Below are 12,653 nucleotides of genomic sequence, written 5' to 3' on the forward strand. Positions count from 1 at the left end.
ATATATTTATGGAGTGGTGTTTGCAACTGAAAATAATCTCTGTGTTCCCAAAAAGCTAGGTGAAGAAAGGCTTCACACACAATTATCTCCCAGAACTGAGCATGTGGGAGACGTTCGTTCATCTAGCACAAAAAGAAAGGGCTGCAGGGGAAATATTTACTCTGGTTTCTCAGTCTTTTTCCTACTGCCTGTTTGAATTTCCTCCAGTTTTCACTGTAAAACAGAGTTGGAGCTAGTACTTCCCCATATATATTTATGGAGCGGAGTTTGCAACTGAAATGAAACTTTGTTTTCCCAACAAGCTATGTGAAGGATTGCTTTCACACTCACTTATCTCTCAGAAATGAGCATGTGGAGAGACGTTCTTTCATCTAGCACAAGGTAATGGGTAGCCGCAGAAACTTTTACTCTGGATTCTCAGTCTGTTTCCTAGTGCCTGTATGGATTTACTGCATTTTTCACGGTTAAACAGATTTGGAGCTAGTAACTCCCCATAGATTTGTATTGGAGTGGGGTTTGCAACTGAAAAGAAACTTTGTGTTCCCAACAAGCTAAGTGAAGGACGGCTTTCACACACACTTATCTTTCAGATCTGAACATGTGGAGAGACTTTCGTTCATCTAGCACAAAGGGAAAGGTTTGTAGTAAAAAATATTACTCTGGATTCTCAGTCTATTTCCTAGTGCCTGTATGGATTTACTGCATTTTTCACTGTAAAACCGAGTTGGAGCTAGTAACTACCCATAGATTTGTATTGGAGTGGAGTTTGCAACTGAAAAGAAACTTTGTGATCCCAAAAAGCTATGTGAAGGACTGCTTTCACACACACTTATCTCTCAGAAATGAGCATGTGGAGAGACGTTCTTTCAACTAGCACAAAATAACTGGTAGCCGCAGAAACTTTTACTCTGGATTCTCAGTCTTTTTCCTAGTGCCTGTATGGATTTACTGCATTTTTCATGGTTAAACAGATTTGGAGCTAGTAACTCCCCATAGATTTGTATTGGAGTGGGGTTTGCAACTGAAAAGAAACTTTGTGTTCCCAACAAGCTATGTGAAGGACTGCTTTCACACACACTTATCTCTCAGAAATGAGCATGTGGAGAGACGTTCGTTCATCTAGCACAAAGGGAACGCGTTCCCGCAGAAAATTTTATTCTGGATTATCAGTCTGTTTCTTAGTGCTGGTATGAAGTTCCTGCAGTTTTCACTGTAAAACTGTGTTGGAGCTTCTACCACCCCATATATATGTATAAAGTTGAGTTTGCAACTGAAAAGGAACTTTGGGTTCCCAACAAGCTAGGTGAAGGCGGCTTCCACACACACTTATCTCTCTGAAATGAGCATGTGGAGAGACTTTCGTTCATCTAGCACAAAGGGAACGGGTTGCAGGGGAAACTTTTTTTCCGGTTTCTCAGTCTGTTTGCTGTTGCCGGTTTGAAGTTCCCGCAGTTTTCACTGTAAAACCGAGTTAGAGGTAGTTCCTACCCATATATATGTACTGAAGGAGAGTTTGCAACTGAAAAGGAAGTTTGTGTTCCCAACAAGCTAGGTGAAGGTCGGCTTTCACACACATTATCTCAAAAAATGAGCATGTGGAGAGACGTTCGTTCATCTATCACAAAGGGAACGTGTTGCAGGGGAAACATTTATGCTGGTTTCTCAGTCTGTTTCCTAGTGCCTGTTTGAATTTCCTCCAGTTTTCACTGTAAAACAGATTTGGAGCTAGTACTTCCCCATATATATTTATGGAGCGGAGTTTGCAACTTAAAAGAAACTTTGTTTTCCCAACAAGCTAGGTTAAGGACGGCTTTCACACACACTTATTTCTCAGATCTGAGCATGTGGAGAGACGTTCGTTCTACTAGCACAAAGGGAACGGGTTCCATGAGAAACTTTTACTCTGGTTTCTCAGTCTGTTTCCTAGTGCCGGTTTGAAGTACCTGCAGTTTTCTCAGTAAAACAGATTTGGTGCTTGTACCTCCCCATATATATGTATGGAGTGGACTTTGCAACTGAAAAGAAACTTTCTGTTTTCAACAAGAAAGGTGAAGGAAGGCTTTCACACCCACTTATCTCTCAGATTTGAGCATGTGGAGAGACTTTCGTTCATCTAGCACAAAGGGAAAGTGTTGCAGTGGAAAACTTTACTCTTGTTCTCAGTATGTTTCCTAGTGCCGGTTTGAATTTCCTGAAATTTTCACTGTAAAATCGATTTGGACTAGTACCTCCCCATATATATGTATGGAGTGGAGTTAGCAACTGAAAAGAAACTTTCTGTTCTCAACAAGCTAGGTGAAGGACGGCTTTCACACACACTTATCTCTCAGAACTGATCATGTGGTGAGACGTTCTTTCATCTAGCACAAAGGGAAAGGGTAGCAGGGGAAATATTTATTCAGGTTTCTCAGTCTGTTTCCTAGTGCCGGTTTGAAGTTCCTACATTTTTCACTATAAAACCGAATTGGAGCTAGTACTTCCCCATTTATATTTATGTAGTGTTGTTTGCAACTGAAAAGAATCTTTGTGTTCCCAACAAGCTATGTGAAGGACTACTTTCACACACACTTATCTCTCAGAACGTAGCATGTGGACAGATATTCGTTCATCTAGCCCAAATGGAACGGGTTGCCGCAGAAACTTTTACTCTGGATTCTCAGTCTGTTTCCTAGTGCCGGTATGGATTTACTGCAGTTTTCACTGTAAAAGCGAGTTGGAGCTTGTAACTCCCCATAGATTTTTATTGGAGAGGAGTTTGCAACTGAAAAGGAACTTTGTGTTCCCAACAAGCTATATGAAGTACGGCTTTCACTCACAATTATCTCTCAGAACGGAGAATGTGGAGAGACTTTCTTTCATCTAGCACAAATGGAACGGGTTTCAGGAGCTACTTTTATTCTGGTTTCTCAGTCTGTTTCCTAGTGCCGGATAGAAGTTTCTGCAATTTTTTCTGTAAAGCCGAGTTGGAGCTAGTACCTCCCCATATATATTTATGGAGTGGAGTTTGCAACTGAAAAGAAACTCTGTGTTCCCAAAAAGCTAGTTGAAGGATGGCTTCAGACACAATTATCTCCCAGAACTGAGCATGTGGAGAGACGTTCGTTCATTTTCCACAAAGGAACGAGTTGCCGGAGAAACATTTACTCTGGTTTCTCAGTCTTTTTCCAAGTGCCGGTTAGAATTTCCTGCAGTTTTCCCTTTAAAACCTAGTTGCATCTAGTACCTCCCCATATATATTTATGGAGTGGTGTTTGCAACTGAAAATAAACTCTGTGTTCCCAAAAAGCTAGGTGAAGAATGGCTTCACACACAATTATCTCCCAGAACTGAGCATGTGGAGAGACGTTCGTTCATGTAGCACAAAAGGAACGGGTTTCAGGAGCTACTTTTATTCTGGTTTCTCAGTCTGTCTCCTAGTGCCGGTTTGAAGTTCCTGCAGTTTTCACTGTAAAACTAGTTGGAGCTTTACCTCCCCATATATATGAATGGAGTGGAGTTTGCAACTGAATAGAATCTTTCTGTTCTCAACAAGCTAGTTGAAGTACTGCTTTCACACACAATTATCTCTCAGATCTGAGCATGTGGATAGACGTTCGTTCATCTAGCATAAAAGTGATCGGGTTGCAGGAGAAACATTTTCTCTGGTTTCTCAGTCTGTTTCCTAGTGCCGGTTTGAAATTCCTGCAGTTTTCACTGTAAAACCGATTTGCAGCTAGTACCTCCCATATATATGTATGGAGTGAAGTTTTCTACTGAAAAGAAACTTTGTGTTCCCAAAAAGCTAGGTGAAGGTAGGCTTTCACACAAACTTTACTCTCAGAAGTGAGCATGTGGAGAGATGTTCGTTCATCTAGCACAAATGGATCGGGTTGCAGGGGAAACTTTTCTCGGGATTCTCAGTCTGTTTCATAGTGCTGGTATGGATTTCCTGCAGTTTTCATTTTAAAACCGAGTTGGAGCTAGTAACTCCCCTTAGATATGTATTGGAGTGGAGTTTGCAACTCAAAAGATACTTTGTGTTCCAAACTAGCTAGGTGAAGGACGGCTTTCACACACACTTATCTCTCAGATCTGAGCATGTGGAGAGACTTTCATATTTCGTCATGTGGTGGGACGTTCTTTTATCCAGTTAATAGGTAGATTTTATTTTAATAACACCTTCTCTGATTTCTCTGTAGGAATTCAACGGTCGGTTTTCATGTAAATTTTGTTTGCTCTTTAAAATGCTTTTGCAGTAGTGCTTGCCCTGTGATATGTAAGTAATGCATTTTCTCTAGACCAGTAACTCTGGTTTTACAAGAATTTATGTGAAGGACTTCTCCAACACACTTACTGATGTTGGAATTCACCATGTGCTGAGGCGTTCTATCATCCAGTATTAAAGTTAAGTGACATACAGAAACCCTTACTCTGTTTTCTCTATTTGTTTCTCAAAGCCGGTTTCCAAGAATAGTTTTTTGCACTGGAAAACCGATTTGGTTCTAATACATACCCATATATATGAAAGCAGTTTAGTTTCCCCTGGCCAAAATCTCTGGTTTCCCAACAAGCCAGTGGAAACTCGGCTTCCATACGCATACAGACCTAAAAATTTAGCATGTGTAGAGGCATTATGTCATCCAGCATAAAATACAAGGGGACTTCTAGAGACACATTCTCTGATTTCTCAGAATGTTTCCTGATGCCGGTTTCAAAGTTAAAGCCGTTTCCTATGGATAACCGTTTTGGAGATTGTGCCTCCCTTTACATATATGATTAGTGTAGATGCTCTAAGACAGAAGCTCTGTGTACCCAAAAATCTAGTTTTACAACAGCTTCCACACAGATTGTGATGTCAGAAGTGATCATGTGGAGAGGCTTTTTTACATCCGTCATAAAAGGTAGAGTGACATGTAGAAACACTCTCTTTTCTCAGCATGATTCTTAAAGCTGGTCTCTAGTAAAATCGGTTTGCAATGGAAAAGCACGCTGGAGTTTTTGTCTCCCCTTTGATATGTAACTAGCCTATTTCCCCGTGGCCAGAAACTCTGGGTTTCCAAAAACCTAAGTGAAGGAGGCTGCAACACATTTTCCGTTCCCAAAATGGTACATGTGGGGACGCATTCCTTTATGTAACGTAAACAGCAAGGCTACACCTCAAGCACTTACCATGATTTCTCAGCATGATTTCTAGAGTAGGTTTAAAGCTAAAAGCATTTTTCGCTCAAAAACCTAATTAGAGCTTGTTCCTTCTCTTATATTTATAGGTCGGGCAGTGCCCCTAACACCAAAATTCTGTGTTCCAACAGGGTTGGTGAAGGATGATTTGCAAACACATTCGGTTTTCTCTCCTCCTCACTCTTCTGCTAAGGGAACCATGCAGGTTGTCTATTCTGGAGGCCAAGGAAAGTTTTTTTCATTTAGGATCAGCCTCGGAGAAAACTGAGACCTGCTTCTGCTTCTGCTTCTTTTCCCTGCTAGATTTCCTCTTGATGCATTTCCAGATCCTTACGAGTGAGTTCCTGTAAACAAGAAATTATTTCAAAGAAAATGAGCAGGTTTCCGTAAGGCCGCTACTTCTTTTATATTCTTGCTTTTTAATACCTCATTTCCATCTCTTTATCTCCAGGTATCTTATTTCTATGTTCTTTGGTTGGGGCTGAAGTCTAATCAGCAATAGTGTAGAAATTATTGCTTGATATTACTGATCTATTTTCTTTCCATGGATATTTGAATTATCATTGGATTTTAGGGAAGATACTTTCTTTAAAAAAATTCTGGTAAGTATCTTGTGGGTGATTCTGATTCTCTTTGTCTAGAATTATAATGCTTAATTTCTGAATAAGTGATGCTTTCATAGAGCTCAAAATTCCAAAGGTTTGAGCGCCACCACTGTCCCGAAGCCTTTCAAACTTTTCCTTGGGGGCACTCAGAACTGCGTGTGTCTCTGTGTGTGTGTGTGTGTGTGTGTGTGTGTGTGTCCTTCTGGACTTAGTTTAGCCTGAAATGAGCAAAAGGAAGTACCCCTCTTTTTACACAAACAGCAGACGACTTTCACAAATTTATAACTTTTAAAAATATATGAACTGTAATGTTGTAGAATTTTACAAGAGGCAGTGACCTTCAGAGCTGTCAATAATGGAGGCAGAACAGTTGGAAGGACAGCAGGTGCTCATGCTCAGTGGCTGAAGTCACAGAACATCCACGGCCACCTCTGGTTAATCTTATAGAGTTGGTGCTGTCTGCAGGCATTCAGGGCTGTGCCCCCCTCCCCACCAAATATATATATTAGGAAAACTGGTGAGCCTCAGTATGAGAAACAATAAAGTATTAGAAGGGGAAATTGAGTATATTGTTTTTTAAAAAAATTTAGCATCCAGGTAGTTTAATTTCAGCTCCTAATAGACTGATGTGATGACATTGACAAGGATGCGTAAACACCTGTAAGATCAAGGGACAGGACCGGAGACTCTGAAGCAGCAATCACCACACACAACCTTCACTGCTGTCCTTGACAACCTTATTGAATTACTTGATTTAAAATAGACTATAGATGTTAAACATCATCATTTTGAGAAAGCAGATCTTTTGAAATCTTATATATTAATGTAACTGAATTGGATAAAGAAATGCTAAATGTGTAATAAAGTATCCAAAGAGGTAACGATTACTGTAAACACCACAAATTGAAGAGGACCACAGCATAATGTGCATATATAGTTTAATGATCTGGAAGAATCACTCACCATTGTATTCAAGACATCTAGAGATGATGTTAAATGTGGTTGTCCTTGGATAGATTTTTGTGAATGTTAGAATGAAATCAGGGTCAAGCACACAAGTTTAGTTTAAAAGCAAAAGGTGAAACAGACTTCTTTTCAAAAAGCTATTGTGTCTGGTTAGAAATCATCGAGCCCATGGGTCAAGGGAAGAAAAAAAACCCTAGTGACCACGTGACTGTTTCAGGAGCTGGTAGTAAAATGAAAGTTGACAATAGTGTAAATTAGATATGATATTGATGTCCAACTGACCCAATGATTTTAAGTCCATGTGTAAAAAATATATCAAGGAATAAATACTGATTTATGTGTTCTCAGCTCTGTTGCCCCCCTTCAAGCCTGCATTCTGGTTGGGAAAATAAGAACTTCTACTGCAGGGAGGAGGATTTTCAAAAAAGGAGTGTCCCCCAACTGAGAAAATAAAGAAAAAGTAGACGACCACTGTTAGACACAGGGAGATCTGTTGAGCCAGATGACACTTGCTTTACTGTCAATTAGTAGGAGGCACAGCTTTTTGATGAGTTGGGTAATGTATTGCTGCCTTTCTCAAGGTATTGCCCACGGCTCTTGAGAAGCGATGAAGTGGGGCCAAGGAATTAGCCTCCGAATGCCCTTTGCCATGGATGTTGTCTCTATTTTCCACTTTTAAGCTTTAGCTTAGACAAGTTGCCGTGTCTTGCCAAGTGAGCTACAGACAGTAAGTACATCTTGAAGCACACGGCTCTTTCCTCCTCACTGCAGCAGAGAACCTCTGCATTGGAGCATCCTGAGATGTCATTGGTGGTCATTTTTCATGTTAGGAATCAGTAAGGATGCTATGTCCACATGGATGAGGAGGGTAAACTTTCAGTCTCTAAAGTGTAATGATGAGTTTACCTTTTCACTTAAAGAGTCTCACATCAACAAATGCGGGTCTGTTCTGGACCAAGAAGAAACAAGTGTTTCAAAAATAACAGCTTGAAAGGTCAGTGGGACATGCCAGGCATCTTCTTCATGTCTTCAAGTTCGGGTATCAAACATGGGTTTCCTATCCTGAGTGATAGTGACAATTTGTCATGCTCTGTGCCTCATGTATACCAAAGGCTTTCCTAGATAAAATGTCTAGAAATGGTATCATTCTTGATATCTGTTAAACAGGGGAAGATGAAGGAATTAAATTTAGTCCCTAATGTGCATTGATTTTTTAAAGACATCAATTTTATAGAAACTTTTGAAGAATTAAAGTGACAGAAAATTGCAAAGCACCTTCTCCTTCTGGTAGAAAACTATTCTGTTTTCGTTTTTTGAAGAATGTGACATAGAATCAGTAGTAATATTGTTTGTATTGTACTTAGTGTTTACAGAGTGATTCACAGATATTCTCCTATTTCATCTGTGCAATGACCTCTGGAAGATAAGATTTCCTAGTTATGCTTTTTAATGTCTGTTTCCTAACTCTGTCTAAAAGCAGATTGATTGAGCTCCATTTGCTCAATTTAGAAGGCTGGACTGATTAATTGTGTCAGAACATTCCAGGAGGCAGAGGAAAGGAAGAGACAGGGGTTCTACACGATGGAAGCTGCTCCTGAAATGATTTGACCAGCAGCCTTATCCATTTTTCCCAAGGCTGGAAAGAAAAGACAACCCAAGGCAAGGAAAACAGGGAGCCCATGAGACTCCAACCTTGGCACGTAGAGTCACGGCTGTCCTCCTGTGCCTTGGAGAAGAGGAGGCTTTGTGTCTCTGTTCTATAATCTCTGTTTTGCTTTTTCTCCACAGTGTCTTGTTTTACTAGCATATGCTGAAACTTGATTTACATTTCATAGCATTAAAACAAAAATCAGGAACTCTTTATCATTTATTAACTATTTGGTAAATAGTTTTTGGTGAATCTTTAACTTTATTATTAGGACTTACCGTGGCAATGTACAACACCTACTTCCCCAGATAACAGCGGTAACTTACACATGCTAAACTTGTATTTCCCTCTTACATAAAGAAGTCAAGCAATCGGTACCACAGGGCTGGTTTGCATGAAGGTCCCAGGGTCAGAGAACCAGATGCCTTTTATTTTCAGCCCATCAACTTGATGGCCCAAAGTGTCTGACTGAGGGTCAAAAATCAGGCCCACATTCCAGGCAGCAGAAAGGAGGGAAGAAAGGTGCTTCAGTTCCCTTTTGGGTTGGTTCTGTAAAGTCCCAGGTAGCTTTCCTGCTTTTATCTTGCTTTAGACAGAGGGCTGAGAGACAGCTTGCTATGAGGTAAGCTCAGCTCAGGACCAGCCATCTCCCTCGAGGGGAGGGGAGGGAGGGGGCGGGGAGGCACTGCTCATACTGCACATGGTGTAAGACACCACGATGAGATGCCGGGGGCCTCCGCAGTCCGTCCATTGCTTCGGGCTGCACTGATCAGTTGGTAACGGTTGAGATTTTCCCGTAGAAGTGCGTGTATGCTCGAACAATTGTTCGGTTCATTTAAACTAGTGGCTACCAGAGCACGTTGGAGAACACATTTGTTCTCACCTTCTAGCCAGTGACTCTCCCGCCATGTTTCTGTCCTACTGTTCATTTCCACCTTATTTTCCAAGACTCCCGGAGGAAATGTAAGCAGCCTGATGTTCAAATTCTTTTCTGTGTGATTCCCCCCTTGTTCTTTGAAGGAAAAAACAAATTGCCTAGAGAACAGTGGACGAAATGCCAACCCCCCATTTCTTTAAGGGTCTGAGATTTGGTGTTAGGAAATAGAAGAAATTTCCAGAAACACCCTTAAGAAACATTATTTCTTTCAAATGTGATTTGGAACAACAAAGGACAATATATTTTATAGCACAGCTTTTAAGACAAATGAATTGGCAGTAAGTTCGCATAATGAAACGTCCAACGTCTTTATATTTCTCCTGGAATTTCCTTGGTTCTTGGTGTAAATTTTTAATAATTAATATCAGCTTTCTATTCTTTCTCTTCCTGTAGTTGTAGAGTTAACTTGAAAATAGCTTGTTGTGTCACTGAGAAAGCCTCCTGGTCAGCCTTCTAGTTAAACAGCTTGTGTGCGTTTCGGTGGCAGGTGTGCCAAATAGTAGTTTTCAGGCACTTGAGGGATGCCCATCACACCAGCACTGCAGGAGCCTATTTCTCACCCACGACCAGGTGAGACCCTCCTTTCCTCCGCTGCCTCTCCCAGGCCCCCGCATTCTGGTTCTTTCTCACCACCCATTTTCATAAAGTTCAGCCCTGCACCAGCAGAGCAAGTCTTGGTTTCTCAAAGACCAGGAACTTAGTTCAAGTTTTTCTGTTAAAGGACAGTGTATAAAATCAGGCAAATTGATATGTCTTTTGAGGCCTCAGGATCTCTGCATTTAAAACAAGAACTTGAGTTACAATACTATTCTCTTCCACTTTTGAAATTCTAAAGCTCCACACAATAGCTTTTTTAATTGCTAAAATTTTTTTCTAGACTATATTTTTCAAAGATTCACAAATATCCGTTAATTTATATTTAAAGATGTTATATTTAAGAAATGGAATAATTATTTACATTTAAATAGGAATTTAAGTCAAGAAATATTTGATACTGAATGTTTACTCTGAGTTCAAGCATGTAAGCTTAATTTTTGTGGTACTGTCGATAAACCACAAAAAGTGAGATTTGTTGGTTAAAGTTTATCTGGGGCAAAATAAGGACACAAGCCCAGGTGACAGCATCTCAGAGAGCTCGGAGGAACTGCTCTGAAGAGGAGGGGGAGCTCAGAATTATATAAGATTTCAGTGAAGGGGGACGTGCGGTCAAATACAAGTTTAGGCAGAGGCTGCTGCTAGTCAAGAAGCAGGTGTCTCTGTTAATGATATTAGTGCTTTTCTAGATAGGAGGGGATGCAAGAATTTGGGCGCATAAAATTTCCTGAAAATGTCTAACTATCTGAAGACTCTTCTGCCCATTTTCCCAGAGCACAGAGCGCCCCATTCCTGATCTCCACACTTAACTACTTTCAGAGGGTTTTGAAGGTCAGCAGCTGCAGTGGCTCATGACTTAACCAAATTAGAGGCAGATGACAAGTGCCAATTTTTAGTTGAAAATATGTATATATTGTAGGAAAAAATGTTACTTTCCAACCCTACCCGTGTTCTAGTTTTAGTTAGAGATCAACGGATAACTGTGTTCGATGACTTAGGTCAGACGAGGGGGCGAAGGGGTTGCCTCGTGAGCCGGCCAGTGCTCTATGTCAGCCTCCTTGATCACATTCAATTTTCTTTCTCTTCAAACAGTATGCTTCTGATTTTGTGAAGTTTGGAGCCTGTCCTGAGCACATGGGGTCTGGAGGTGGCCCTGTTCCTGTGGTCTTTGTTTATTCTGTGAATTATGGTGTGAATCTTTATGTGCCCAAGCTTCATCATAATTTCAAACTTAAAGGATTTAAATATGGGAGATGGATGCCACGTTCTGGGAATAGATTTTCAGGATAACAACCAGGATTGGTAAAAAGTAGGGAGAATGGATACGGCCTTCAAAAAAGAAATGCTATTTTACAATTTCTTGTAGATAAATTAAAGTGCTTGTTGGGATTCTATCAGGAATGTTTAATTGGGAGACTTGCCTCCCATTTTCATGAGACAAAATAATTTTTTTATTTGTTTAGTGCCTACTGTCTGGCAATGAAGTAGCCCCTTTGCATACAGTTTTATCATTTAATCTCTACAAAGAGTCCCAGGAGAACACATGTGTCACCGGTGAGGGAACCAAGATCATCCAGGGTATGTGGCTGGAAGGCAGATGTGCTGGAGGGCTTACCCTCCTTCAGGCTGAGACAGAGACACCAAGGTTTATTGACAAGCATGTTGCAGAATGGTTTACTTAATACTTTGCTTCCTTGATGAAGTGGATCTCTTGAAATTGTTTATGTCTGGCTTATATTCCCCTCTCTCCTCTGCCTCAGGACTTCTCGTAAGTAGAATGAATTCAGCCTGAACTGATTCAGGAAAATCAGAAAATAAAAAATTAGCTCACACAAATGTCTGATTAGTCCTTGTAATTCAGTAATTCCTAAAACTCCTAGAAATGCAAGGAAGGTGTGTTACCTCGGGGACTGAGTGCATTTGAAGAGTGAGAAATTTAGTGTGATCTGGTAAAGGCACAGGCTCTATAGACAAAGATCCGGGTTTGGATCCTGGCTCCACCAAGTACTGGAAACATGACCACACATAGCCTCAGTTTCTTCATGTGTTAAATGGGCTGATGGAGCTCACCTCTAAGCAGTCAGGTCAAAATAAGATGGTACGAGTGACTCTCAGGCAGAATGCTTGGCAAAGTGCTAGTTGCTCTTGCTGCTTTATAATGTCTTCTTAGGTAATTCCGTTGTCCATTGGCTTGCAAATATCTCCTCATTTGATTTAAGAAATATAGCATGCCTTAAGAATTTTAAAATAAGGAATGAAGATTTACTGGTTAATGCTGGGTGTATTTTTATAGGTCATTTATTAAAAACAAGTAGTTCTCTAAACAGAATTTATTCAGTGTGCCTAGAATATGATTCAGTTAAAAATGATTTTCCTTTAAATTCTTTTCAGAAATTTTCTGTGATATTTTTATCGAATAGTAGTTGAAGATTTCTGAGGAGGGGTTATATTTTGAAAAGATTATTCTAGTAACAATTGATATATTAAATAAATGATTCATATCCCTGGACAGCGTAAAGCCCTGTTTTTTTTTAAAATATATATAATTTGGGGGGTTAGTTCTATGTCATTTTATTGGGCAGAAGTATTTCCCATTTCTATTTTACAGGCAGAGAAGATGAGTCATACGATACTCATTATACAAGAGCAGCAGAGGCTGATTAATTTGGGCAGAGGAGGAAAAGTGTGTGGAGAAAAAATCCTTGATTCTCAAACTGGACACATTCTGCAGTGCTGTGCAGCTGGA

This window comes from Camelus dromedarius, chromosome 11 (assembly GCF_036321535.1).
Source record: "Camelus dromedarius isolate mCamDro1 chromosome 11, mCamDro1.pat, whole genome shotgun sequence".
Lineage (NCBI taxonomy): Eukaryota > Metazoa > Chordata > Mammalia > Artiodactyla > Camelidae > Camelus > Camelus dromedarius.